Below are 12,534 nucleotides of genomic sequence, written 5' to 3'. Positions count from 1 at the left end.
ATCCTGATCCTCGCCTACGCCGTCTCTCCTTCGAATACCCTGGATCAGCCGGGGCTGGTCCCCGGCAGACAGGGAGGCCTGGCGTGCTGTGATTCACGGGGTCGTAAAGAGTGGGACACAACTGAGCGACTGAACTAACTAACTAACTAACTATTCTTGCTTAAATAAATTCTCCCTTTACTTTCTTAACCTCCTTGCTTGTCTCTGAATTCTTTCAAGATGAGCCAAGAACCTTAAATTCACTGGGAACCAAAAGAAACAGGCAACAAATAACTGTATAAAATGACATCAGATACTGACAAGAGCTGTGAAGAAAAATAAACCAGGAGAAGACAAGACAGAGTTGCTGGGCCTTTTTTAAAGAAAGCAGTCAGGACAAGTCTTTTTGAAGACTGACATTTGAGCAGATATTTGAAGGAAGTGTGGAAGTCATGGGACTATCTGGAGGAAAAGTGTTTCCAATGTGGAACAGCAGGAGGAAAATCCCCAAGATGGAAGTAGGCACGCAGGCCCACTCGCTCAGTTGTGTCTGACTCTTTGCGACCCCATGGACTGTAGCCTGCCAGGCTCTTCTGTCCTTGAGATTTTCCAGGCAAGAATACTGGAGTCATTTTGTCCTCCAGGGAATCTTCCTGACCCAGGGATGGAACTTGCGTCTGCTGCATTGGCAGGCGGATTCTTTACCACTAAACCACTTGGGAATCCCACGATAGAAGTTTGCTTAACTTAAAAACCACAAAGACTGGGTGGCTGGAGCACGGGCAAGAGGGAACATGGTGAGAGATTGTATGGGACAGGCATTCATGGAGGTAGTTCACCTTGTGGGCGGTGGTGTCTGTCGTGGACCATAGCAACTCTAGATTTTATTCAGTACACTCAAAAGTTTTTGAGCAGGGGAAGGATGTGATCATGTTTACATTTTAAAAGGATCATTTTGGTTTTGGGGTAGAGAGGAGACTGAGGCAGGGCTGGAGGTCACAGCAGGAGCAAAGACAGAACTAGTTAGGAGACTGTTGCTGTATGAAATGGAAAATGTTGCCTGCTATGTGTCGACTGAAAAGAAACACACATGAGAGCAAAATAAGGACTATAACCTGGGAGACAGCATTTCAGACAGCTCTGAGAAGTGCTGGGCTGGGGGCACGCAGGGTGGAGTTCAGTATATATGTGATTTTGATGATGGGGAAGTACATAAAATCAGGCACAGATTTTTGCCGAAGGTTGCTGCTGCTAGTCTCATGAAGATTAGTCATGAGAAGCAGACATCCTCAGCAAAGATTTTAGTGCTTTTCTAGATATGATGAAATGCAAGACTTGGGCTCATAAAACTGTCTTTTGAAACTATTTAACTATCTGGAGACCTGTTTTACCAGTTATTCCCAGAGCACAGAGTGCCTCCTTGCTGATCTCCATCTCTGACTTCTTTTTAGGAGGTGCTGAAAGGTCAGCAACTGCAGCGGCTCTTAACTGCAGCAAAGGAAGACAGCAAGTACCGATGGTAAGTGCCAACTTCTAAGTGACACATGAGAAAACAAAGGATGCTGCAGCCATTAAGCCATTACCACCACCCAGGACAGTGAGCCCTGAAGGAACTCAGGATGGAGACAAAACCCTTGGCCACTGCAGTCACTCCAGCTGTGCACCTGAAGGAATTCAGGATGAAGGAAATCTGGATACTGGACCTAGGTAGTTAACGTGCTTATCAAAGGAATGATTTCAGTGTGCCCCGACTCTTACATAGAAAGGGCAGACCCATACGTAGAAAAGCGCTAAGTTCTTAAACTTGAGATGTCTGGTTTTCTTTAACAGTAATCTGTGTTGCAAAAACTCCAATATATCCCGGATCCTCCCTCTTCTCTTCAGAGAAGTTTCTCAAAGCTATCTGAGAGGGTGTGTCCTGGACTTAAGTCCTCAATTTTGTCTGCCAAAATTCTCAACTTTCAGGTTGTACCTTTTTTTTTTTTTCCGTTGATAGCTGTATGCATAGCTTGAAGACCAGTCTATCGCTAAACTGTATCTACGTCTGTTTCAGTCCTCCTTAATTCTATGATAATCCATTTTATGGATGTACTATAATGTACTTAATTCATCAGTCCTAGATATTTAGCTTCTTCTCAGCCCTTCTACTGTTATAAACAATGAACTAATGAATATCCTTTATGTTCATGTCCCAAGATTATCTGCAGGATTATTCCACGACGTGTAACTGCTGATCACAGGTTACAGTATGTTATTTCTCACACTGAAATTAAATCTGGTGAACTCATTTTCACCATGAACCCAAAGAAACAAGGGGTTTTGTTTAGTTGGTTGGTTTGGTTTTGGTTTCAGTAAAAAAAAAAAAAAATCTTTGGGGAACTGGCTGGCCGTCAGGTGGTTAGGATTCGGAGTTTTCACTACCCACGGGTGGTGGGCATGGCCAAAAAAAAAAAAAGAATTCTTTGTCATACCACTGCTTCGGAAATTAAAGAGAGAGGCATGCGCCACCCCTCCCACATCAGTTTTCTTCTTTAAATATTCCCAGTCTAGCAAGATTCCGCCTGCGGCTCCGTCATCTCTCCCAGAATAGTCTCCATCTCAGGTGCCAGAGAGATAAACTGAGGCACAGGCAGGACCCGAAGCACAAGTCCTCCCCCCAGTTTGGCTGTCCCCTTTTCCCCCTCAACATTTCCTTCCCTCTCCCGTCCCTCCGGGCCAAGTTTCAGGCTGCCAGCCCCCAACCCGGGTCCCTCGCGGCTCAGAACTGGGACTTCCACCCGCTGCCCCTCCTCGGCGCGCTCGGCGGCTGCAGAAGGGGCCGCGAAGCCTCCTGGTCCCCTCCGAGCCGCCGTAGCGCGAGCCTCGGGAGTTCGGCAGCTCCAGTCGCCAAGGCAACGGGCTCCGCTGCGCTCGGCGGCCGCCTGGCAGCCCTGGGGAGGCGCTGCGGGCCGGCGGCCCGGGCTCCGCTGGCCGGCGGGACGGCAGGTGAGCAGGGGCCGGGCGGGCAATCGCGGCCCCAACGCTCGGCTCCCGGCGTCGCTTCTTCGCAGCGGGCTAGGGGCTGGGCCACTGGGATTTCCGGAAAGGAGACAGGGCCTGACCTTTATCCTCGGCTCCCCGCCTCCTCCATCCTTGGCGCCTGGGAGGAGCCCCTCGAGCAGTTTAATTCCGTCGAGCGCGGGCGGGGAGTCGCTTTGCGTTCATTATGTTGGAGGTAGGGATGGGGGTGGGGGCAATTGGCTTGATTCAAAAGTTTTTTTAAAGCACGTCTTATTTGGGGGTCGAGAAAGAACTCCGAACTGCCGAAAATGTGCGTCTGTAGGACTCTTTGGGGGCCAGAGAGGATTAACTTCTTTGTACATCAGTTTTCCCATCTGCAGAATGGGGACAATCATAGCACCTGTTTTAAAAGGTTATTACAAAGTAAATAATATATTTCAGATCTTTGCAGCTAAACCCTCAATCCTCGGGAGCTATTATTATTACTACTACTACTAAAGAAGGTCCATTATCGAGCATGTGTTGTGTTCCAGGGCCTGGGCTGATCGCCAGGGGTAAAAATAAGTGAATGAGACATCTTGTCCTCAGGGAACTCCACAGTGTTCAGGTATAAATAGGAGCTCATTGTGGTTCCAGCTATGATTTTTGGACATTCAGGGGACTGTGAATACACAGAGAAGGCAGTTAACCCAGATTTCCGGAGATGAGGTTGGGGAGGATGGTTAAAGAGCAATTCCAAAAGAAGATGCTTTCCGAAATGAGACGTGACACCTACCTTTGTATTGGCCGGAAGATGAAGCTAGTGGAGTGCATAGTGTTCTGGGCAGAGAGAACAGACCAGTGCAAGGTTCTGGGGAGAAAGTGCAGGCTTTTTGGACATCTATTAGTGGTTAGAGACATTCTGGGAAGTGGAAGTGGTCTAGCTAGGTGTGTCTGAAAGAGAAGCAGGTGCCTTTCTGAAAGATATTCTTGTGTCTCCCTGTAAGTTTGGACTTTGTCGTGAGGGTTGGTGGGGAACACCAAAGGATTTAAATCAGGGCAGTGAGTATGTGTTGTGTGTGTGTGTGTGTGTGTGTGTGTGATCAGAGGTGTGGTTTCCAAAAGATCAGGGGTTTTTGTTCTCTCTTGGTCCTCCAGTCTGTTTTTCACGTTGCAGCTATTCATTTATGGTGATTCAAAATAAAATGTATTTATTGAGCATCTGTTACATGCCAGGCCCTGTGTAAGGAATCAGGTTCCTACCCTCATGGCATGTATTCTAGACATGTTCAAAGGTACATTCATAGAGACAGAAGTAGTCCAGTACAGCTAGAACTGAATCAGTACCGGAAGAGACCCATCCAGAGAGTGGTTTTTGTTTTTTTTAAGGCCCACATCATTCAGGGTCACTATCTTGTACACTCTTGGCAGAACCATTCACTTAGAACTACACCAAGAAGAAATGGCCAGAGAAGTGGGAGGAAAGCTAGGAGAGTGTAGTAAGGAAAGCCCAAGGAAGAGATCCACTTTGTTGGATGCAGTTGAGATTTCAAGTAAACTAAGTTACATGTTAAAATGTGCCTTTTGCTTAAGTAAATATAGAGGTCACCGAGAAACCCAGTTGAGCAGATTTGGTGAAATGATGGGGGCGGAATCTATAATATCGGCATCTTCCAAAGGTTCAATGTAATATGTCAGTGGAATGAGGAGCGAGTGGGATGTGAGAAAGTAACGTGTAGGCAGCTCCAAGAAGTTTGGCTGTGAAGAGAGGCGAGGAGAAGGCTGGAGAGCAGTTGGGGAATCAGGTGAAGTCTTTTTAAGCAGAAGACAGACAGGAGCAGATGTAAATGCTGATGGTAGAGCCAGTAAAGGAGGGAGAGACTGAGAAAATACAGGAGATTTTCTCAGGGGAAAATAAATGGCACAAACAACTTGCCAAAAATGTGAGAGTGGATACGATCCACAGCACAGATCCTTTACAAAGAGTCTGATGACGTGGTTTTTTTTTTTTTTCTTCTTCCTTCTGGACATATGGTAAGCAAGGTAATTGCTGAAAAGGAATGCGCCCATGTAATGCCAGCAGAAAAATAAAGATGTAAATGTGGAAAGTTCTATATTCCTTCTCATCAAATAGGAGACATTTATTGAAGTAGCACTGTGTTAAGCCCTCTCCAGGCACTAGTCTCAGTTGAAAGCATGCTTTTTACAACAACCCTGGGAGAGAGAGCGCCTCTAGTGTAATTCCCAGCTTATGGATGAGGACATTGGGGGATAATGCTTAGCCCGGGTTACATAGGATTTGAATCCAGGCCTGAGCCCAGAGCTTTTGCTCTTAATCATTCCTTAAATGATATGATTGTCTACCTATGAGATGATGATCTGCTGGAAAAAATCCAAGAGAATTGAGTTAAAAATAAGCAAGCTGTAAGAGAGACAAAAAACAATAGCTTTATACCAGCAGTAGGAGTAAGAAAATGGAATTGTAGGTGAAATGGCAGTAGCAACATGAAAAATAAATAAAGACTAAACCTTAAAATAAAGGCACCCAGGCTAGTCAGATAGGACAAGAGTTGGCTGGAGGTTGGGGAGTATAGGTCAGGAAGTGTGTTTGTATGAAGAGGAAGTAATTTTTTCTTTGGGAAAATCAGGGTATTGATACCAGGAACAAAGCATGTAAAAAAACCAGATGTCTATTATGAGACATAATGAGAAAATATACAAAGATGTTGACTATGATGTTTTATAATATTGAAAAACTAGTAACAGACTGGCTAAATTATGATGTGGTCATGTGATGGGTGCGATCAGCCATGAAGAAGGTGGGAGCCATAGATATGAGAAGGATGTTTTAGTGTAAAAACAGATTTTACTTGGTTTCTGGTGTTTTCTAAGTGTGTGTGTGTGTGTGTGTGTGTGTGTATATATATAGGTAGGAAAGACGTCTAGAAAGATGAGTTCTTTATTTTATTTTTAAAGGATATTTATTTTTTATTTAGCTGTGCTGGTCTTAGCTGTGGTCCACGGGTTCTTCAATCTTCACTGTGGCAGGAGTGATCTTTTTAGCTGTGGCACATGGAATCTATTTCCCTGACCAGGGATTGAACCCACCCTCCGTGCGTTGGCAGCGTGGTGTCGTACCATTGCATAGTGTCACTCCCACAGCGTAGCGACTTACCACCAGGGAAGTCCCAAGATGAGTTCTTTAAGAGTTTTTTATTTTTTATTTTGGTAAGCAATCCATAAATTTATCATAACCATATTTAAGTGTACAGTTTAATAGTGTTAAGGATAGTTACATCCTTGTGCAATCAACCTCTAGAATTTTTTCATTTTGCAAATCTGAAACTTTACGCCCATTAAAACAACTCCATGTTTCTCCCTCTCCCTAGTCTCTGGCAACCACCATCCTACTTTCTGTTTCTATGAATTTGGTTACTCTGGATACTTCATATAAGTGAAATCATTCAATTTTTATCTTTTTGTGATTTTTTTTTTCCCATTGAGCATAATATCCTAAGGGTTTCCCTGGTGGCTCAGTGGTAAAGAATCCGCCTGCCAATATAGGAGACGTGAGTTCGATCCCTGGGTCAGGAAGATCCCCTGGAGAAGGAAATGGCAACCCACTCCAGTATTCTTGCCTGGCAAATCCCATGGACAGAGAAGCCCGACGGACTATAGTCCATGGAGTCACATAAGACTCAGACACTACTTAGCTACTAAACGACAACAACAGCATAATGTCCTAAAGGTGCATCAGTGTTAGCATGTCGGCATTTCCTGCCTTTTTAAGGCTGAATGATATTCCACTGTATGGATATACACATTTTGTATATACATTGTATGTATGAACACATTTTGTTTATTCATTCCATAGATGGACATTTGCATTGCTTTCCCCTTCTGGCTATTTTGAGTAATGCTGCTACAGACAATGAATGTGCCAGAAAGATAAGTTATTTGTGTCCTGAGATCCATGGGGACCTTTTTATTCCTTTCCTTATTGCCTTAGTTTTCTTTTTTATGAGCATGAATGGCTTTCATAATCAGAAAAAAAAAACCAATAAGGATATATCCTATTTGGGGAGATGAGGGAATAAAGGTTGAAAAAAAAAAGGTCAGACCTGGGGCAGTGGCTGCAAGAATGGAATGGAGTGGGCTGATTTGAGAGACCGTTCGGGAGAATCAACAGGACTTGACAACCAAGAGGTAAGGGAGAAAGGCGTGAAGGACAAAGCCTTGGGGGCCTGTGGGGAGAAAGGGCTTCGACTTGGGGACGTGAAGTAAGGTGAAAGTCACTCGGACATGTCAGACTCTTCCGACCCCATGGACTGTAGCCTGCCAGGCTCCTCTGTCCATGGGATTTAGACTTGGGGAGGAGGGAGGAAATAAGGTTAGAGAGCCACCTGAGCCTTTTTGTTCAGCGGTTTAGACTCTTTCCTGATAGTAGAAGGAAACCATTGAAAAGAAGGGAAATGACTTAATCACATTCAAGTTATAGAAAGATCACCGTGGCCAATCCATTCTGCGAGCTGAAGCCAGAGTGCAAAATTTCCCTTTGTGTTACTTAGACTTGAACATTTGTTAATTTCCTCTTATTTGAGACAAAGCATTGGTGCTAAAAGATGCATATCTACTCTTCTAAAAGCACCTGAAATATTTTAAAGTCCTGTTTAGATTACGTTGATTCCTAATTGCATTCAGTTTTATCTTAACGACACAGTCTCCTGTTACTTGACTTTCTACCTTTAGCAGGGGAAATATCATTGGAAAAGCAAACAAGAAATATAAACAACTCAAGTTACAGACCTTCAGTTAATTGCAAATATCTTTGTCCTTTGGGGAAAAGGGGGCCAATGAGGTAAACAGTGTCTTACCAAATGCTTACTACAAAGCAAAAATTGTTAAGAGTCCAGATGGATTCAGCTCATTACCTACTTCTCCTCCCACAAACCTGTAATATCTCTGCTTCCAGAGCCTCCCAGAGAGGGAACTAACTGTTGTGCTGACATCTCATAAGCATTTTGCAGTTTTTAAGAGCTGCATGTCCACAAGATGTGAACCCACGATCTCATTTCATTCCTTCCAATAATTCTTAGATAGGGATTATCATTCCTATTTTCAGATGAGGAAATTGAATTTCAGAGGCTTTAAGAAACCTCCTAGCTCTTACATTTAATAAATTCTGGATTTTGAATCTAGGTTTTCTTATTTTCTTTTTATATTATAGCCTCCTCTTATGTACAGTTTTAAACATATACAAAAGTAAAAAAGATAATATAATACATACCTTATACTCATACCCCAGCTTCAACAGATACCAACAAATGGTCAGTTTTATTCCATCTATACCCTCCACTCCCTCCCCACCATAGATTATATTAAAGCAAATCCTAAGACATCATATCATTTCATCTATAAATACTTTAATATGCATATGAGAGAGAAGGATTTTTTTCTTTCCCCTTTTGCCCCTATGATCACACCTAAGAAAATGCACAGGAATGATTCCTCAACGTTACCTTGTATCCATTTGCTTCTTAGTTTTTTGGTTATCTCATAGATGTCTTTCACACTTGGTTTGTTGGAATTGGGATCTAAACAAGGATCACATCTGGGTGATAGTCGCTTAAGTCTTAGAATCTGTAGCAATTTTGCCTGTTCTTTTTTCCCCTTACCTTTCATTTGTTGAAAACTCAGGTCATTTGTCCCGTCCAGCTACTCTGGATTTGCCTGGTTATATCCTTCTAATGTCCTCCTCCATTCCTTTTATTTTTTTTGGCCGTTGCTCTTTATCAGTGGTGTTGTGTATCATATCAGCAGGCAGTAAAGGCTGATTCTCACCTGGTAAGATTGATCATGGGTTCAGGGGTTTGTTAGCACGATCCCTTCATTATAAGTTTCTCATCAGCCTTTTACAAAATGGTTTTAGCAGCTGTTAATGATCGTTGCCTCGATCTACTTACTATTTCATGACGTGTGCGTGCTCAGTCATAAAGTCATGTTTGACTCTTTGTGATCCCATGGACTGTAGCCCACGAGGCTCCTCTGTCCACGGGATTCTCCAGGCAAGAATACTGGAGTGGGTTGCCATGCCCTCCTCCAGGGGATCTTCCTGACCCAGGAATCGAACCCACATCTCCCGCATTGGCAGGCAGATTCTTTACCATTGTGCCACCTGGGAAGCCCCAATCCTGAGTCATGTTCTCAGTATGTGCTCAGAGAATAGAGCCTATATATTCAGTTCAATACTGGTTGCTCACAGCATTGCTCTCCTGGGTTGGTCTTATGTGTTGGCAAAATCACACTGTATCAGTGCTTTTCAAACTGTACCTGCAGTTGGTTGGGGATTAGCAGGTAGAGGAACTGTTTGGGAGAGGAGTTCCAGCATAATGGGAGTTAATCTGCTTTTCTCCCATGCCCAGTTCCATAAGCTTGCCTGCTGTGTACCTCTACCTGCCACCAAAAGGAAGCTTGGAAAAGAAGTGCTGGTGATCTGATTTGCAACATAGATTAGTCGCTCAGTCGTGTCTAACTCTTTGGGACCCCATGGACTGTAGCCCCCCAGGCTCCTCTGGCCAATGGTATTTTTCAGGCAAGAGTACTGGAGTGGGTTGCCATTTCCTTCTCCAGGGGATCTTCCCGACCCAGGGATTGAACCTGGGTCTCCCGAATTGCAGGCAGACGCTTTACCACCTGAGCCACCATGGAAGCCCCGTGTAATTGTATTGTCTTGTGTGCATAGGGTTTAACATTCAGTGTTTCTTGATGAGCTCTGCTTGTTATATGTGGTGCATATGGCCATCTTTTCCAAACCAAACCATTGTGGTCTGAGTATAGTGTACTTAGAGGGTCAAGAGAACAGATTATTTTAAAACAGCGCGGTCTCAGGAGAATCATAGATGTGTTTTTATGTATCCAGAGGAAGCAGTACGAAGGCTTGATTAGGAAGCATCGGAGTCCTTTGGACATGGGTTCGAGTCTTGGCCCTTTCTACTTTCTTCTACAAGTTACTTAGTCTTTCTTTCCTTTTTTTTTTTAATGTTTTAATTTCCTTGGTAACTCATAGAAAAGCCCTTATTGTGATTAGCATTTGAATAGGAGGATCATCTTTTTTTTTATTTTTAATTTTTTTATTGAGTGAAAATTTCTTTAAATTCTGTCACAAATATGATTTCATATAATCCCGCAATAACCCTTTTTCTCCCACCCCTGTAGTGCCCCTCCCACTTCCCTTGTCCCACTAGTAACCACTAGTTTGTTCTGAGTCTGCTTCTTTTTAAAAAAAAAAAAAAAATTAAATTTTCTTTCTAAGCTTCAGCATTTCCTCATTGTAAAATGGATATAATGAAAGTTCCTCGTCTCTTGTGAGGATTGCATGAAAGTAAAGGGCTCAGCACAAGGTCTGGCAGGTAGTTAGTAAGCACTTGACATTATCTGCTAACTGTTAGGGTTATTGTAATGCCTTTGAAACATGTCCACTTATTCAGTGACCTTTTTTTATACAAGTGTATTTATTATTTTTGGCTGTGCTGGGTCTTCTTGCTTCATGTTCTTTCTCTAGTTGCTGCAAGCAAGGGCTACTGTCTAGATGTGGCGCACAGGCGTCTCGTTGCAGTGGCTTCTCTTGTTCTGGAGCAGAGGTTCAAGGATTCGTAGGCTTCAGGAGTTGCAGCTGATGGGGCTTAGCTGCTCCGAGGCATGTGGAGTCTTCCTGGACCAGGAATCGAACCCATGTCCCCTGCATTGGCAGGGGAATTCTTAACCACCGGACCACCAGGGAAGTCCTTTCTTGGCAGAAGCCTGTAGAAGACCAGGAGAACAAAAAGTTCTTCTAAATAACTCACTATTTGGTACCTTACTGTGTGTGTAGTAACTTCTTTATCAGACCTGGTATGGAAAAGGCATGTGCTTCCCTGGTGGCTCAGATGGTCAAGTATCTGCTTGCAATGCAGGAGGCCTGGGTTTGATCCCTGAGTCAGGAAGATCCCCTGGAGAAGGAAATAGCTACCCACTCCAGTGGGCTCCGCAGGTGGCCAGCGCAGGAACCTACCTGACAATGCAGGAGGCATAAGAGATATAGGTTCAATCCCTGGGTTGGGAAGATCCCCTGGAGGAGGGCACGGCAACCCACTCCAGTATTCTTGCCTGAAGAATCCCATGGACAGAGGAGTCTGGTGGTCTATAGTCCCTGGGGTCATAAAGAGTTGGACACAGCTGAGTGACTAACACTTTCACTTTTCATGGAAAAGTCACAGAACTGTTAAAGACCCAGTGCCTGACTTTGCATGCCCCTTGGGAAGACCTCCCTTATTTGCCTTTCTCACAATATTTGAATAGCACTCAGCACCTAGTCCCTTGCTTCTAAGATGATCTCTCTGTACTGTGGATATTTTTTGGCACTTATAAAGATCCCAGAGGCAGCACAGACTTTATCATTAACATAATCCGCTGTCTCAGGCTGCTCTGCCCTCCCTGGGGTGTTGGCTTCATCCTCGGGCCAGCAGCAAAATATGGGCAGCAATTCTGGGCCCCAGATCCATGTACAGCACCTACCAAAGGAATAGAAAGATTCTTACTTCCTCTGTTCTTCCATCCCCCGCCCCCAGTACTGATCCTGCAATGTCATTGGCCTGAATCGAGTCATGTGCCCACTTCTCGAGCCACTTCCTGTCACCAGGGCAACGCCATGCCTTGTTGACTTCAGCCTGGTTTTTAAAGAAGTTATTTACAACTGGGATGAAATTATCTTTAGGCCAATCCAGAACAGAATTGCATGTCTGTTAGGCAGTTTTTCTGTGAATAGGAGGAATGGATACCAAGTAGTTTGGTCAGCTAGGATTTGGGTTGGCTTTAAGACAAATTATTTTTCTTTCAAAAGACATCAAGTCCAAAATAGGCAATCTTGCTGGCATGGGACTGCCACAGTCCAGATCTTTCTCTGTTTCTGCTTCACTGTCCTTATAACATGGCTGGCACGCTCATGGTCACCTTGAGGTCACAACTGGGCTTCTGGCTCTCCAACCAAACAGTCCTTCCTTGAAGCAGGAAGAAGTAGAAGGGAGGACCAAGGACACCCTTTCAAATACCAGAAGCCTCGGCCAGCACGTACAGCTTACACCTCATTAACCGTTTATGTCTGTGAGGAGGCTGCTGAATGTCCTTTCTTAGCTGGACACACCACTGTTACCAACAGTAGAGGGATACCTTGCTGCGAAACAGAGGGAAAATGCAGATCTGGTGATGTGCAGTGCCCACCTCTGAAGGCAGCCAGCCATAACCTCCATACTTTCCATTTGGAAGAAGCCAGTCTTGAATGAGTGTACTGTCTTTTTATTTATGTTTTTTTAATCCAGTAACGAGACATTGTATCGTCTTATAATTTCATATTTTCCATTTAACAACATCACAAGTGTTTCTTCATTTGGTTAACATTACAATCTGTCTGTGTTAGTCGCTCAGACTCTTTGTGAACCCATGGACTGTAGTCCACCAGGCTCCTCTGTCCATGGGATTCTCCAGGCAAGAATTCTGGAGTGGATTGCCATTCCCTCCACCCAGGGATTGAACCCAGGTCTC

General features: G+C 44.1%; 1 protein-coding gene across 2 annotated transcripts in view; it reads left to right on the top strand.

Moving 5' to 3' along the window:
* Positions 1-2,861: 2,861 nt before the first annotated feature.
* The window catches only part of PKIG (protein kinase (cAMP-dependent, catalytic) inhibitor gamma), a 79,824-nt gene continuing 70,151 nt past the window's right edge, over positions 2,862-12,534 (top strand). The window contains exon 1 of one of the 2 annotated variants that reach the window (XM_010840984.1): positions 2,862-2,964. The gene's annotated coding sequence lies outside the window, so the exon portion shown is untranslated. Of the gene's footprint in view, positions 2,965-3,118; positions 3,194-12,534 lie in introns of those variants that run through there. The other variant, XM_010840985.1, reaches the window with a different exon arrangement.

This window comes from Bison bison, unplaced genomic scaffold (assembly GCF_000754665.1).
Source record: "Bison bison bison isolate TAMUID 2011002044 unplaced genomic scaffold, Bison_UMD1.0 scf7180017864154, whole genome shotgun sequence".
In the NCBI taxonomy this organism is placed as follows: domain Eukaryota; kingdom Metazoa; phylum Chordata; class Mammalia; order Artiodactyla; family Bovidae; genus Bison; species Bison bison.
Note: the sequence above shows the minus strand (reverse complement) of the source record. Positions and strands in the feature narration are given on the sequence as shown.